We start from the raw sequence: 15,597 nt of genomic DNA, 5'->3' as shown, positions 1-15,597 counted from the left end.
ATGATAGAAAACAACTAATATTAATGACTAACATGTATATTGTACTTACTATGGCTACTGTTCTGAGTGTCTTGCATATGTTATTGTAATCATCCCAACAGTCCCTTGAGGCAGGCATCATTTTATGGATGTGTAAACTAAGGCACAGAGAGCTTAAATTACTTGCCCAAGGTCATACATGGACAGAACTGAGACTTGCACCTAAATGGTTTGGTTCCAGTGAATATGCTCTAAAAGGCTTTGAAAAGCTTAGGTCTTTAACACATTCTGGACATGCAAATACAGCTGTGAAAGACAAAAGGTAAAAACATTCAAATGATGACTCAGGACAGAGTTGCTGAAGAGGTGGGAATGGGGGGACGTTGATGAGGATGCCTACACCTTTTTATTTTCACTCACCGGGAAACCTATACTTGTAACTGGGCTTATGCCCCTTCCCACAGTTGTAACCCCTAAATATGATACAATAATTCCAAAGACATTTCCTGATACCTACTCTGTATCAAGCACTATTGTAGACACTAGGGCTACATGAGTGAATGAGAAGACAAGGTTATTGCATCCTAGGCAGTGGAATATGTTCTAGTAAGGGGTGGGAGAACTGAGGGAAGGAACAAATAAACATGGAGATAAAGAAGACCATTTCTGATGGTTATGAATGCTTCAGCAGAAATGAAACAGGATGATAAGAGAATGATTGGGAGGATGTGGGAGGGGGGACTATAAATCTGGGACAGTAGGGACTGCCTCTCTGAAGAGTAACATTTGAGCTGAGAGCTGAATGATGAATTAACCAGTCCTGTGAAGAGCAGGTATGGGGACAGGGAAGGGATCTCTCCACAAAGGGAAGAGCCAGAGACTCAGAGACTTGGCATGGAGAAAGAATAGAAAGGTCAAGCGAAATAATAGGAGATGAAACCTGAAAGGAGAAAACAAGCATGAATACAATAGCCATTACCCTCAAGCAGCTGACCACATATCAACATATGGTTTTGATACAATCATAGTTGGAGAGAACTTTGGTTGAGGTCTTGAAGGATGCACTGAAGTACTCCATGGAGATAAGGAGGCAGGCTGGGCAGAAGAAGCTTGATTAAAGTGATTAAAGGTAAGACAAGGCTGTCAAGTCCAAGGATTTGCTGCTGGTTCCATTTGCCTGGGACAAAGGTTTCCTCCGGTAAGGGAGTTAAGAAATGAGCCTGGAGGCACAGCTTATCTCCTGACTAGCTCTGGGCTTAAGGAATTTGCACTCTATCCTGAGGGTAACCAGGTATGTTGCATGTGCGTGTGTGTGTGTTTAAGAATCTGCATTGGGGTTTCATTGGAATCAGTCTATTACAGGAGGAAGATCCCAGAATCTGCAAGAATAGCAAAACTGGGAAAGTCATTTGAGGTGGTGGAAGGAGAAGAAGGTAATTTCACTTCATTGAGTCATTAGCATGGATTTTTCTGGAGGATATAGGAAAGAAGTGATTGGGAAGCACACCGATGGTCTAAGGGATGCTTAAGATCCAGCACTGGTTTGTGGACCATGCCAGAAGCTGGAATTGTATTTCTTTCCCCTTAAATTTAGTCATGCTGTCTAAACAGTCCTAACTTGGTCCAGCCAGAGATCACCAAGAATGGGTTTGAGTGCCCTGCAAGGGTCGACTGGCTAAAGACCTTACACAGGATTTGTGCTGATATGCAACACAGCAGGCTCTGAGCAGCCTCTGGACCACCAGGCCATTCATTTGCATTTGCTTCTCACCCTGGCATTGACCCTGAGCCCATTAATAATTGTTACTCAATAGAGCCTCTGCTAAATACACACATTCACATTTTTGTTTGCTCCCAATTGTGAGGCAAAAGTCAAAGCTATTAAATAATGGCTTTGCAATTCAACTATATTAAAATATATCCCAATTGTCTTTGGTATTATTGATTATTATCCAAGGCTTTTCCCCTTTATTATTAAATATAACAATACTATTATTATTATATTATTGAATATAATATTTATAATTGAATGGACAAATATTTTTGCTCTGACACTGTTGAGCTCTTTCTTAGCCATTATGTTAGTATTTGCATTAATTACTATTATTACTATTATTAAGTTCTGATTACCAACCAGGCATCTGATATTTCTAAATACTGAATATGATGTGGTCTTTGTTCAGCTAGCTTATAATCACAGATTTTTGTGATATTACAAGAAGAATGAAGAAGTTATTATAAGAAAGTAAATTAGGAGAAAAATAAGAAACTAAGGTCTGATTCTAAGCAAGAATTTAGAGATTAGAATAATGGTAGCCTCACCTGATGTCTTTTCAGTGATTAGGAAGAAAGTTGAAGTGGGGGGATCTCATCCCTACTCCATGTGACTGTCCATCTTCCCCCAAGACACTGCTGACCCAACCAAAACAATGCAGGGACTCCCTCTGCTTCATGTGGAGGTTAAGTCGTGGTGTAAAGGAAATAAATATGGGCCCAGAAGTTCTCTGCAGCAGAATGACCCTTCTTGGAAATCACTTTATAATAATAAAACATAATGGTAAAAATATAGTTTATAAGAGCATAGTACTTAACCATTTTGAATGTTTTAAAATCATATTTAAATGAGAGAACTGGGGACTAAAATTACAGGCACTAAAATAACAAAGTTTATATGGTGTTCCACCCAACTCAATTTGTGTTTGGGGGTAACGCTGAAGGGTCCTTTATGGTCTAGCTACACTTGTAAAGATTATAGAAGTGCCCCAAATCTACTCAAAACAGTTTTAATGACAAATACTGGAATTCTTGTCAAGATGTTAAAAAGAGAAGACCCTTAAAATGGTCTAGTATAAGCCCCTATTTTACATTTTCTCAAGAAAATGGAGGCCTTTAGTGATTTACCTAAAATTCCACATCTGGTAATGGTAGTTTGTACTAAAATGTTGGTGTTTTGAATCCCTGGCAGGACTCCTTCCAATGCAACATGCTGCATGACTCTGAAAAGAACAGTAACAATGAAAGTCAAAATCAAAAATGTATGTTTAAACTACCATATATACTCAGCCTCAGAATCTTAGAAGAGGGGATTACAAGGGCAGGGGTTAGAAGAGGATGAGGAGGGAGCAGACTCAAATTCCAAAAAATAATCTACAACCAATGTAATCTGAATATGAGCAATCTGAAATTCATATTATATTTTATAGACTTCAACAATATTAATACAAGCAGGTTCAAATGCAATATTCTAGAGACACTAGCCAGAACCCAGAAAGTTTTTCTGCTCAACTATTCTGAGAAAGGAACAAACTCTTGCTAGGGAAATATTATTAAATAAAGCCTGTTACTCAGGGGTTACACTATCTCTTGGCCTTGGAGTGTGTCTGTTCTGCAAGAGAGTTGGAAATGCTCCTTAAGTTTGGCCTTGTGAATGCCTACAGAAGATTTCAGGAATATCCTGCATCCTACCAACTGTCCAATTTGCAGAAAGTAGTTTCTAGTACTCAGGGATGACTACTTAGCATCTCTGCTGATTTTTCTACTGGTAACTTTGGGTCACTCTTGGGAGTTTATGAAGACTGGAGCAATGTTTGGGCTGCAGGTGTACCAGGAAGCCCAGACTGGCTAGGGGCAGAGGAGGGGGAGTGAGAAAGGCCTAGAAAATAAGGAAAATAAGAAGAGGGCCAAAGAAGGGTAGCCTTCATGAAGGGATGGAGCTGACTCAAATGCCTCTTATAGTAAATAGCCCAAAAATGGTTGCCAAGGGAGCCACTGGTTGGGGGAGCTGAGCCCCCAGGGACCAAAGTCACCTTTGGTGGGATTCTCTTGCAGGCCAGTTTATTTTGCTGTGCTAACTTATTCCTTTGGCAACTTGGATGACAGTAAGAAGTGTGTCTGGGTAGAACAAATTCATCATGACCAACAATAAAAGTAACTGGAAACCTGTATCCCAGTGATAAAGACTCAATGATATTGCTAAGTCTCAGGTTTAGATGACAATCCTGGTTCACAATTTCTCAGTCCACAAGTGTCATGGGGTCAAATGATGGATTGCTAACCTCAGTTTATTTATTTTTTCTTGGAGGACTTCATCCTTGGCCAGCAGCACTCTGTGGATGTTTTCTGCTCTGCCTGGACATAAGGGATAGGCAGACAATGACCCTGAGCTGGTTTTGGCATTTCATTTGGTGTTAGAGGAACAAAGTTCAGGATGTGTCCACATGAAGTCATGTCCTAGGGAGGACTGGCAATCTGGGATTCTGGCTTGTGAAGGTTTAAAAAAACTATAAGGAAACAGCTGTTGAATACATGTAAAAGTTGACATTGTAATGTGATAAAGGAAGTCTGTGAAAAGCTGTCAGGATGTCAGGATAATATGACTGGGCTTTGAGGAATAGGTGACTGTTTTTCCTTCTCTTCCTACCATCCCCTCACCATTAATTTACTGCTGATCAGGATCTGACTTGAGTAGAAGGTAGCACCATTTCTACCCACCAAGGGGATTTGAGAAAAAGAGAGAGAGAGAATGTTAGGAACCCAAGATGGATTGAAATACTTGACCATTTCACATCTTCTTAAATTACTCCAGAGAAAAGTTGCCCTCAGGAATGCTTTCTTTTCATCTTCAAGGAATTAAACATTTTGAAAGGATTCCAACTAACGCTCTTTCAAGAACTAGAAACAATAAAAAGGCACCTGGGGTTTGAATACAGTTTGTGGCAAGGATGGCTACTTCTCTGAATTCAATAACTATGGACTGGACCGAGTACTGGACTGACCTTCCAGACAATTTCGTTGTCTGAACTGGAAGCTTAGGACAAGCCTGACATCTCTGAAACAGCCTGAAAGTCTAAGTAGGCAGGCAAAGGGAGTTCTGTTCTACTTTAATAAGTTCTCTTCAGCAATTCAAGCAGAGACATCAATTTCCTACTAGGAGTGTTTTAGGAAAAGAAAAAATTCAAATAGGTTCATGGGTCATGGTTAAAAACAGTCCACCCTCCCTCCCATTTCTTTTTCCTCAGAGATATTCACTTTTATCTTTTTTAGCTGTCTCAGTGTAAAATCTCCCTGAAGCAAATTTTGCAATAGTGACTTGAGCAAGTCATTTACGTGGCAGGTAATCCCAGAAACGTTGGTGAGGAATTGGTGAAGTAAGATAGGACAGAGAAGAAAGCTAGTAAATGAAATCTTACCCAGGAAGTTACCTCTGTGAGCAACTTAATCCTGCTGGGGAACTCTGAGAAATGGTTTAGAATCCCCCTTACCCCAGAGTTATCCGACCCAAAGAATGAAAGAGCTGGGGTATTTATAACCTACTCTGGAGTTCACTGGTGGAGGGCTGTTTCTGGACTGTTATTTCTCCAGCACTTAGGGTGTTTAGGCAAAGTGGGCTCTGGAGGCCAGAGAAAACCTGCTGGCAAGAGATGCAGGTGCTACAGGCTGGAAGTCAGATCAGCTCAAACTGAAATGGTGAGGGCAAGGGGAAGTAGTTGAAAGCAACTCATATTTTAGTACCGAAGTGTTACTTTGTTTAACTTTACATCTCTAAGTAACATTCCAGTGTAGCCAATTCTGAATGCTTCCGATTTTTTAAAATACTATTTCTTGATGTAAGATACAAATCATGAGGAATTTGCTTTCAACTCTCCCATCCCACCATCTCCACCACAACTACACACACTTGCATCTTTCCCATTGCCCCATACTTCCAATATTGTTATGTGATCATTTTGGTTAGATCAATATTCAATGTTTGTATTATAATGATAATGAACACTTTTCACAACCGTGCCAATTACTTTCCCTCTCTTGCTTGGCTTCCTGCTTTTCTGGAATTAGTAAATTTTGTTGTTTCATGTCCTTAATGTTCTATATATTTATCACTTCTTTGACCATGAACACTTTGTCAGTTTCTAAATCTCCTCCCAAGACATCCATTCACATCAGTTAGTCTATCAGTATCTCCTTCATGAAGAAATTTGGAGACTTCTGACCTGTTCCCACCAAGGCTGTTTTCCCTCTACGTCCGGAACTCAGCTCTCATCCTGAGTTCTCCCTTCACGTATGGTGGAGGTTCCCTTGTCCCTATTCCTGTATTGGGTCTTTAGTTTCCTAGTCCTTTTGCTGTGCTACCACACTTGCTGGAACTCATCCTCTTATAGCTTTCTTTTTTTTTTTTTTTTTTTTTAAGATTTTATTTATTTATTTGAGAGAGAGAATGAGATAGAGAGAGCATGAGAGGGGGGAGGGTCAGAGGGAGAAGCAGACTCCCTGCTGAGCAGGAAGCCCGATGTGGGACTCGATCCTGGGACTCCAGGATCATGACCTGAGCCGAAGGCAGTCGCTCAACCAACTGAGCCACCCAGGCGCCCCTCTTATAGCCTTCTAAGAAAGAGTAAATGGAGGAAACCTGTTGAGACCTTACATATCTAAAAATAACTTCTGATATTTGATTAATAGATTGGCTGGGTACAGATTTCCTGGTTATTAATAACTTTTCATCAGGATTTCTAAGGCATTGTCTCATTTTCTTTTTGCATTTCTCAGTCTATTTGAGTATCAATACTCTGTGCTGGGAAGCCCTCCTACACAGATTCCCCTCTTTACCCTGCTTGAGCTCCGACTACACATGCTGGGCCACCCCTCACATCTTTTCCTCATCACACTCATCCCACTAGCCTGCCCCACTGTGCAGAAGCCAACCTTAACCAGTTAGGCCCACACATCTGTCACTAGGCCACCTTCCCTTCCTTGCCATCCCCAATGTGGATGGGGATGGCATCCACTTACTTTTCCTAGCTTTCAACATATCCCTCCGAGCCATCACTGGACACCTCCTTTGTTCTGCCCTTCCTAATGGCTTTAGCATGGAATTATTCAAAGAGAGGAGGGAAGAAGAATGAAAGAAAGAACTGAATTTTAACATTTGTCATCTAATGTATATATTCAGAATTTTTTAAACAAAATTACTTTTAGATTTTATGTTAATGGTGTAGATTTTATAGGCCACATCCTTTTATTTAGAATTTGGATATAGAAAGTTTTCACTAAAGAGTATTCATGTTGTTGGGAGAAAAGTATCCCAATGAGTTGTTCCCTGGGATGTTCACTGCAATGCCAGTGAGCAGAGATCAGGGTTTTAAGGCCAAAGCAATCAAGGAACAAAACCCCTAGTAACCAAGGAACCCCCTCCTCAACAGAATAGGACTGAGTCCTGAGCCATCAACCAGTTTCTTTGTTTTCTTTTTAAGATTTATTTATTTATTTGAGAGGGAGAGCAGGGGGGACGGGAAGAGGGAGCGGGAAAGAAGCAGACTCCCCACTGAGTGCAGAGCCTGATGTGGGGCTCAATCCCATAACCCTGAGATCATGACCTGACTGGAATCCAAGAGCCAGAAGCTCAACTGACTGAGCCACCCACGCATCCCTATCAACCAGTTTCTATATGGAATGTAGACACTCTCAAGAAATATGTTGACTCCTGAAATATTTAAATATCTAGTACTCTGCCAATTAATCAAGAACTTGAGTCTAAACACCAGCATAAAAGCAATATATTCTAAAACTCACCAAAATATACTATTAGACTCAATACGCCAGACCATTAGCCTTGTAAATTTATTAAATACATCACATTTCAGCATTTGTAATTACTTGGATAATTCTAATAGTGTTTAATAGTATATAATTTTAATAGTGTAAATGAAACTATTCTGTTGCCTTAATCCAGGGTTTCTTAACCTCAGCACACTTGGGGCCAGATAATTCTTTGTGGTAGGGGGCTGTTTCCTGCATTGTCATTGCAGGATGTTTACCAGCATTCCTGGACTTTACCTACTAGATGCCAATAGCAACCCCCCCACCGTCTTGGTTGGACAATAAAAAATGTCTCTAAATCATCCCTAGTTGAGAACCACAGCTTTGAATCTACAGTACAATCATTTCGACTCTCTTCTAACTTTGTTCAGAATGTATACTTTTTTCCTCAAGAGTGATGAATAACCATTACTTTTTAGCTTTCCAGGTATACAAAATTAACAGGCAATTTTTGAAAGATTGCTAGTGATGCTAGCAGCATAAAATGCCAATTTAAAAGGTACTTATATTACATTGTCACTATTACGTGTAACATGATTGTTGGTTGGGAAAAATAAAATCATGTTTACAAAATTTCTCAGGAAACTGTGGTCAGTATCGCCAAGGGTTTTAAGAGCCCAAGCTCTGCAGATAGAGTCTCAGTATGAACCTTCATTCCAACTGCTCACCAGACCTGAGCATGTGACTGAATCTCTGTTCCCCTATCACCTCTCTGGTAGTTTGGTAGTACTAATATTAGCCAGCTCAGAGGGTTGCTTAGGGGGATAAAATGAGATAATGCAGACAAAGTATTTGGCAGATAACAAGCACTCAGTATTTCCCAATATTATTGTTCAGTGTTTACTGACATTCTCCCAAGTATATCCCATGTCTATTGCTATTTTCACTCTACTAAAAATTGATGAGTTCTATTTTACAAAGAGAAACAGCTGACTGCAAACTCTTCTCTGTTTATCAGTTGATTGTATACCCTATTTGTCAGAAAATGACTATTCATTTTCTATGGACATAATGAACATATTTGAGAAATAAAACTGGGGAAAGTGACATGATCGGGGGCCATATTTGCTTAGTGCACTTAGATGATACTTCAGGAAAAAAGGTATGAAAATTCAAATAACATTTAGTGATGCTTTAAACAATTGATATTTACTAAAAAGAATAAAACTGAAATCAGGGCTATTCTGGAAAATCCAGAATTACCTGAGTTATCTGGACCTGTGGACAAGACAACCTGAAAGTAGGAAAATAGGGTTTTCAGAGAAAATTGTGCCTTTTAGGGAAGTGGTCCCAGGCATTCAAAACAGCTGGTTATTGGTTTCGATATAATCACTCTGGAGGCAAGTAAGAAGAAATCTCTTCATTCATTGTAATGAAATGAGCAGATATTCTACACATACCTAACAGCAGGAAAAGCACCCTCATCAAAAATCAGTAAGTCACTTGTTAGAAACCACTGAATCATAGATGAAGAGAGTTCATAATCCTATAGAGGCATACAACTTGCCCTAGATTTTTAATCACTTTTCTTCTCCACTGCAGTCAGCTTAGTTCAGGATGATTTCTTACCTCAAATGCTTTTGGGTATCCCCCTTACTTTTCAAAAAAAAAAAAGAATACAGCCACTCACATCTATCAGTCAATGTTAACCAAAAAAGTAGAATTAAACAATCATCACTTTATAAGAAAGGCAATTTACAATTCTGTTGAAACTTTGGCACCTGGGTGGCTCAGTCAGTTAAGTGTCTGCCTTCAGTTCAGGTCATGATCCCAGGGTCCTGGAATCAAGTCCTGCATTGGACTCCCTACTCAGCAGGGAGTCGGCTTGGGATTCTTTCACTCCCTCTCCCCCCACTCTCACTCTCTCTCTCTCTCTCAAATAAATAAAATCTTAAAAAAAAAAGAATAAAAATTCTGTTCAAACTTGCTTCTAACAATACTTCTTAAATATCAACAGAATAAATATGTCCTCTCTGGCCTGCTAATACATGCTTGAGAATTGTTTGAGAAAAGTTAGTAAGGATTATTCTGAGCTGTTTCAAGGTTAGTTTATTGAGCCAGATACAAGTAAATATAAAATATAACTTGTTAATCTCTTCAAATACATGCAAATTTTAAGTGACATTTGATGTCCTTGCAAAATAAAAGGTTAATGTTGAAAATCAAGTAGGAAGGAGTAAAGTATGATTATTTGGGTTCAATAGTCATGACTGAACATCTTTGTATTAATTTTTCACATGTGTTCCATGGATATAAGATTGAAGTAATTAATACGTTTCTATAAAACATTGGCTAGAACCTTAGACAAGTTCCAAAATACATTCCCCTTTCTGTATATACACATGGGTTTTCCACCATATTAGCATATCCTTGTAATACTGACATTAGCTCTTTACAACACATTTAAAGTATTGCATAACCCATTTATGCTAAAGACTGGTATATTTAGGAATTCTAACCTTATCAATTTCTTCAGGGTTGCATAAGTAACAAATTAAATGGCATTATTCCTAAAATCTTTCACCAGAGTCTTTGGGCAGTGGCTACATGGTAGTTTGTCAACTATTTGGCACACTACAGACAACTAGAGATCTTCAAAAATACTGATGCCTGGTTCCCACACCAGGGTACACTGACTTAATTGTTTTGGCATGCAACATAACATTAGGATTTCTTAAAGCTCCCCAGGCGATTCTAATGTACTGCAATGTTGGGGAAACTTTGGGCTGGAGTAAAGGCCCAGGTTGGGAGTGGGAGCCATGGGCCATTGGCTAATCCAAAGGATCAGACATCTTAATGAAGAAAACATTCTAGATTATGGGTAATGGAGATAAGGAGTACCCTGGGACAAGTCTTACACAATAGCCCAAGAGTTTGTAAAAATGTGCAGATGGGTTAATGGGGTCCTGTTTTGTCAAGCCAATTGGTAAGTACCAAAGACTTTATTTTCTTTATTTTAATTTATCATTTATTGGGTCAGAGCATCTGTGCTCACTAAAATCTATTTTAGAGCAACGGGTGCAATGGGTAATTTAGGCAAAATCCACAGTCTTAGTGGTTAAGGTGAGACATACCTATTTGTTCTCTAATTTCATATGTAGTAACCTCTGAGGATTATAGCGGGTATCATGTTAATATGTGAGATCCCCAGGTGTACCTACAATTTGAGTCTAGTATGTCCAATTGGTAGCAATTGGTACATTTCAGCGGATGTGAAAACTAATTCAGAATCTGTGCTATAGAGGTTCAAGAGCCAATAAACAGGTCTTTATCTCTTTGCCATTTACATTATTTTAGTAAGTTTTGGACTTCCAATTGGGTCTAACTGTGGGTCTTTGTTTCAGGTCTTTTTTTTCTTCCCCTTCCCCTATAGCCAGGTTTGTTTGATCGTTCATTCATTCCTTCCTTCTCTTACTCTCTCTCCCTTTTTTGGTTGGCCACTAAATATAATTTGAGGGCAGGGGGTGTCCTCTCTACCCTATGCTTATTTATAAATTTCTTCCTCCAGAGTTTCAAATCAGTATCATCAGGCTTAGGGGCCACCCCCATGGCAATGGTTGCTTTACAGGGTTTAAAGAAGTTTGAATTAACTCCTTGCTGTGCCACTGGGATGCCATAGGTGTTTTCCCCTATAACTCTGAGGATCAGGATCTGTGTTGTGAAAGAAGCATAGGCAGCAGTAGCAGGAGAGGTACTTAAGGGCCCTGCTGGGTTGTCCGCTGTTAGGTATATGAATCGCAGCACCCCACCTATTGGCTTTCTTTTCTGCATCTCTCTTGCGCTCTGTATACAATTTGTCTCAAAATATTTCATATTTCTAACTGCAAAAAGCCATGGCTTTTAGTTTCTGTCTTGATCCAATTACCCATAGTGCAGGTGGTTATGGGAAAAGTTTGGAAGCCTAGCAGCCTTGTAGGCAACCACCTTTTCCTCCAGGGAATGCCAGTCAATCTCCCTAGGATCCAGGTCCACATACGATAAGGTCATTTTGTCTACGGCCTGTGTGCGAGTCATAAAGCTCCATGATTGCCAGATTAGCCCTTTAGTATGCTGGTAATCAGCAACACTAAGCAAAACCCAGGTACATTGGCTAGGGATTTTGTATTAGGAGAACAGTGGAATTAGTTACGCTTCTGCTGTTTTGGAACTTGTACCAAATGCTCCCTCCCCTTTTCTCTTCTCATTAGCACCTGGCCATAGGCCTGCAGCTGGGGTGCTATGTTTAATTCTCCCCAGGATAGTGGTCTCCTTCTTTCCCACAAAACTCACAGAGGGCCAACTCTGAGCCCATCTCATGGGTGCACAATCACACACAATATCCACATGGCTGCCGCCAAGCTTCCAGGCTAGAGGCAGTGACCACATTGTTCTAGTTGGACCTTTGGTAAGTGGGACTCAAGAGCCAAACAGTTAAAGTTAGTTGTATCTGCCTTTACAGGTAGGAAACTCGGAGACCACCTGCCAAACACAGGCCAAAGCCAACAACATGTCAAGCTGTGGTGTAGTCAATTAACAACAATTCTTGTCTTGGGGATGAGAGCATTTTAGGGTGGGAAGAGATGGCAATATTGACAAAGACAAAAACTGTACCCAAAGCACAAGCCTGCAGCAGTTGGTAGCTGTCTCAGGGGGCCTTTGCCATATCATGGAACCAGTTAGTTAGCCAAGAGAAGTTAGTTAAAGCTGACTAAAGGTGTCCTTGGTCATGAATGGGCCACCTTGTTCATGATCCAAATGTTTTAATTGCCTCCTATTCACCCCATTGGTGAGGGAGGAAATTCTGCCCCAAGGTTATAGGGATGGCCACATAAACATTTGACCCCCAACACTGGACATATGAGACTGGCAGCAGTTTATTAGTCACATACACTCAGAGCTCAGGGTATGACACTGCATGCCACAGAAGGCTAAATGGGAGCTGCCCTCAGAACAGAGCAAACAACCAGGGGCTATATGAGGAAGGCCTTATAGTAGCAAGAGGGGAGGTAACTCCTGGTTACTGTGAAAGAATGTGATTGGCAGGAACATGAAACCCACTACTGAGGGATGGGCAAGAGCTGTGCCTGGTCCTCATGAGTAGAGTTGTTTGGCTAGGAGAGCTGGACTCCACTGTGGGAGCAAGTAGGGTGGGGAACTTGTGGTTAGGCCGTTTAAGTCCCTCCCTGTTTCACCAGATGTCAATGTAGCATATAATGTTGGGCCTTAATTTTTGACCCAATATATCAACATTTACAGTGAGCAACAGCATATTTGGGGACTTATTATTGAAAGCCTACTACATGACAAACATGTATCATCAGTGAACAAAACTAAGATCCCTGTTCACAAGTATCCATCCAGTAGCATAATTCTTTCTGAACATTCCCTTAGCACATCTATTGGTATTTGAGGAGAAATAAGAAAATATTGAAGTATACAAAGGTTTGCTGATAAGAGAACTTTCTGAAGATCCTAATTTCCCTTCTTTTTTTGTTTCAGTCTTCTTGATAAAACAACATGATAACCTGAAGTGAAAGCACAAACATCTAGAGTGGTCCCAAGGATGTCTATGAGATATACAGTCAGCACTGATTTCTGATCACTGTGCTCAAAAAAAATACAAGGGTTTACCTCTTCTCCTTCTCCAGATCCCAATGAAATGATGGAAGAAATATACAAACAAAAATAGATCTGAAGCAGCACTGATTATCATGGGAACTGAGTGGGACTGTTTGCTATTGACACATCAGAGAAAACAGTGAGAATCTGCTACAAGATGTAAAGCTACTAGAAAGAGATTAGAGGTGAAATATAAAAGAACAGAGTCTCATCTCTCTAAAAAAGTGAGTTTCTCTTAGAACCACAGGCTGACCCCCACTGGATGGAGTGGAGGCTGGAAGGTGGTGCAGGTAGGAGACCATGAGCAAGGGAATTCAATAAGGAGCTGTAGAACCTCAGACGTTGTCTGCCACTTGGGACAAAGTTCTATGAAATGGAGATCCAACCCAGAAGAACAAGGGCAGTTCCCAGGAAATTTACAGCCTGGATAGGACGAGGATGTAGCACCAGACACACAAAGCAATTCCACAGATCTTGCCCTGGCCCAAGTCCCTCACCACGTCTTCCACAAAATCCCTGAAGGTAGGTCTCCTGGTCCCAGAATGTACATTCACTGCTTCTTACATAACTGGTTTTTAAGAGGTACAAAGATAATCTGTGGTAAACCATCTTGTAAAAGCATTCAAATGATGACTTCAATCTTTAAAATATCTAAGTCAAGTGCTACTGAGTAAGCTTGTTTCTCTATAAAAAATGACTCCACTTACACATATATTTATCAATTAGCATTGTGTTCTCTGTAAATAACAACAACAACAAAAACCCTGTAACGGGCTTTAAACAAGCCTAGGGAATAAGCCATCAATACTGTTTAGCATCTGAATGATACCAGCAGGCTACTCTTACCTCTCCAGTCAGCTGTGCTGAGTTTATAGGTCTTCCTCCTTATGCTGCTCACCTCATGGTCCCAAGACGGCTGCTGCACCTCTGGATCTCAGTGTGTACTTTAGGCAGGAAAAGAAAGGAACAGAAGAAGTTTTACTGTCTGGATCAAAAAAACAGAGGCTTTGCCAGAAACTTCCACATGTGTGCTTATGTTATACTGACCATAACTGTGACACATGGACCCTGCTACCAGCAAGAGACTTGGGAAATCATTTCTACAATGTACAGCCTAGAGAATCAATCTATAGTTTCACTTAACCCTTTGTACCTAAAATGACTGTTTCAAAGGCATTAATGTTTATCTATCAACCTTCACCATGCAGATTAATTCCAACTGGGGCTGGATATAGTAGAACCAGAGAAAGGGGGCTTTGGAATCCAGTAAACATGGGTAGGAATCATGGCTCCAGCATTTTACCAGACATGTGTATGGCATACATTTGGTTTTTCTGTTAAAAGGTTTCTTTGGGTTTTGCTGTTGTTGTTGTTTGTTTTAACAACGTGAAATGTCTTTTAGTTGTGCCTACAAAGCCTGTGAACCCTGCATTTGTCTGTTACTCTTAACGGTAGGGTAAGCCCACATCTGGCACATGTGCTAGACAGTTGAACAAGTTACTTGAGTACTCTCAACTTGCTGCTTCTCTCTATAAAATGGGAAAATGGCCATTTCACTGGACAGCTACAAGGACTCCATAAGACTACATAGGTAAAGTAAAAATCTCCCTGTGGACTGAAAGAAAACCAACCTCAAAGTAGGCTAGCAAAGGCTTTTGTCTGTTGTTTTACTGAGGACAATAGCCAAGGATACAGTCTTTCCAATTGCTCTGCAGAATTGCCTCGAAGCTTATCAGATACAGAGGATTATGTATGCAAAAGAAAGGGGTATGCGTGCTTGGAAGCAGTTCTCCAAGTCACAAGCACAAAGACAAGTCACAAGGTATAATTTGCTATGGTTGTAACAATTAAGGTTTTCTCATTTCCACACAGACATGTGAAAGACCCTTAGGTCATCTTAATACATGTTTCTATCATATCTGATTGTTGAAAAATTTTGCTTGCACGCCCCTGCTTAACTGGTTTTCTGGTTCTTCCTGTGTTTGATTTCCCCTTGAGGTCATCTGAGATGGTCACAAGAGGCTGATTACCAGTCTCCTACTGCAGTTTTAGTGCACACCACCTACTGCCCCCCAGAAACTTAATTTTACACAAGCAATTACTTTGGAGAGCAGCCTTGCAAATGAATTATTTTTTGCAATGACTGTGAACTCACAAACTTTCAAACCTAGGTTTTGAGAAGCCTCTCCCAAACTGCTTATCTTAGCAAAAACCTGTGTAAAAGCACTACCTCTGACCCTCATATAGCTTTGGTCAGTGTTGGTTTTTTTGGGTTTTTTTCTTGTTATTGTTGTTTTAATTATGCAATGCTTAGCATTTGGCCAATGCCAAGTGGGTCCTGTTGAAATTAGCAATCTAGAAATTAGAATTATTCTATCCCATAGTTGTATTTGTGATTGTTGAGTTATTACCTTAATCAAAGCTACC

This window comes from Mirounga leonina, unplaced genomic scaffold (assembly GCF_011800145.1).
Source record: "Mirounga leonina isolate KUSES-001 unplaced genomic scaffold, KU_Mleo_1.0 Mir_224, whole genome shotgun sequence".
Lineage (NCBI taxonomy): Eukaryota > Metazoa > Chordata > Mammalia > Carnivora > Phocidae > Mirounga > Mirounga leonina.
Note: the sequence above shows the minus strand (reverse complement) of the source record.